The 2,182-nt window shown below is 37.4% G+C and overlaps 1 non-coding gene across 1 annotated transcript; it reads left to right on the forward strand.

Moving 5' to 3' along the window:
• Positions 1 to 270: 270 nt before the first annotated feature.
• On the forward strand, positions 271 to 369 carry LOC129037746 (small nucleolar RNA U13). The gene has a single exon (XR_008502972.1). It is a non-coding gene; the product is annotated as a small nucleolar RNA U13 (small nucleolar RNA).
• The last annotated feature ends 1,813 nt before the right edge of the window (positions 370 to 2,182 follow it).

The raw sequence follows: 2,182 nt of genomic DNA on the forward strand, positions 1-2,182 counted from the left end.
AAATAACAGAGTATACAAATCAGATGACACAAACCTGCATAACAAAGTTCACACTAGACGTTCTGGAAGATCCTCTATCCTCAATGCTTATCCTTACACATGTAAACATGATCGAGATGAAGGAAGGTCATAATCACATAATATCTCACTCTGTTCCACTCTATCTCAAGTGAATAAACATCTTCTTTTGGAATTCTGTCCATTTAATGAAAGTAATAAGAATGCTGCTCTTTTTTAAAACTAGAATTTTCTTTAAGTACTCAGAATGTAATAATTATTCTCAAGCATGATGATTGGGTGTTTATGAGCACATGTGAGTTGTACCTCCTTCAAATCCTGTTTTGGTGGCAGCACGTTACCCATCTGACATGAAAGAAAATAAGAGAAAAAATAATAATTACCTGCTAAGGTTAAGTGATATATGTGTGTGTGTGTGTGTGTATATATATATATGTGTGTGTGTGTATGTATATGTGTGTATATATATACACACATATATACGTGTGTGTATGCATATGTGTGTGTTTATATATATATATATACTTAAACAAAGTAGTATTAATCCATGAAATGTGTACTTAGTATTGTGTGTGTGGATATATATATATATCCACACATATACATATGGCTTTAAGCACTAGTGTTAACTGGAAATGTGTTAGAGTTACGTAGCTGTCTAGGCTCACTTGCATAGATTCGATAAGAAGACAATGAGATGCACTCAAGTGGTTCTAGACAGTATTGCTCACCACATGGCAGGCAACGTGGGTTCATATTTCTCTTTACCTTCCAAATCCCATGGGGGTGGCGTGGGTAAATATTTTGTGTTACAGATTGATATTTTATATATTGAAATCTTAACTTTTAATGTGATGACATTTGACGGTGTCTTTAGAAGGTAATTAGGTCATGAGGATGAAGCCTTCATGAATGGAATTAGTGCACTTATAAAAAGAACCCCAAAGAACTCTTTCTTCCTGTTTCTCCCAGGTGAGTTACAAAGAGAAGTGGCACTCTGCCACCCGGAAAATGGTCCTCACCAGAACCAACCATGCTGGCACCCTGATCTTGAACTTCCAGCCTCCAGAACTGTGAGAAATAAGTTTCTGTTGTTTATAAGCCACACACTTTATGATACTTTGTTATAGCAGTTTAAACTGACAAGGACTCTGCACACACAGGGGTTTATGTCACAGCTGAGAAACACTGCACTGTAAAAACCCTCAATTGTATAAGGGATCTGCCAGAAAACCTGCCCATCCTTATCTCCAGAGAAACTCTGCCTTGGAATATAAGGCTATCCCTTTGCGAAGGAGAAGGAAGACTTTACTCTCCTAGAATGTCTCTGAAGAGAACAACATTCTCTATGTTTATTACACTGATCAGACAAGAAATCTGTCTCCTAAGGAGTGATACACTGTCTCTAACTTCCTAGGCTCTTTGTTATACAAGATTCTTGAAAAGAGCATCTGAGGTGGTAAAAACACCACAGAGAATTGCTTCCAAACAAATAAAAATGATCAGGTTTCTGTGTAGAAAATTGTCAACTCTGAGGGTTAGCTTGATGCTGCATTATTCTTTGCAGTGTTTAAGGTTTTTCATGAATGAAAAAAAGGCATATATTCAGATCATGTAGTGATTATGAACTTAATAAATCATTGATAATCATCCATTTTAGTGTAGGAGGTTCGCCTTGATTCCCACATGGAATAAATATGCTGTATAATCTCCCCTTTAACCCAGGCTGATAGCTGAGGATCAACTACTTGAGGTAAACTGAGACTCGAGGATTAGTAAAGAAATCCAGATAATCAGATAACTTGAGCTTGATTTAGGTCTGTATGTATCATTGAACATATGCTGCTGAATCATTTCACCTTTCAAAGTACTGTATCAGCCATGGTTAATTCAGGAGAAAAGAAATCATAGAAGGTCTTCACACAGGGGGGATTTTATAAGACAACACAATGGTTTTACAAGAACTGTCAAACTAAAACAGCAAAAAGGGGGCACTAAGCTAACCCAAAGATTATAACTGATGAAAACAAAGATGAGAAAAGAAGTGGGAAGAGCAAGGCCGGAGAGTTCTTTGTGAGGCCCTGTGGGGTTGGCACTCAATCTCCCAAGAGGAGGAGCCTCTTGGTTGTTGGTTCCTGTAAGAAGGGTGATGAGGCTGAAATCA

This window comes from Pongo pygmaeus, chromosome 4 (assembly GCF_028885625.2).
Source record: "Pongo pygmaeus isolate AG05252 chromosome 4, NHGRI_mPonPyg2-v2.0_pri, whole genome shotgun sequence".
NCBI classification, from domain to species: Eukaryota; Metazoa; Chordata; class Mammalia; order Primates; family Hominidae; genus Pongo; species Pongo pygmaeus.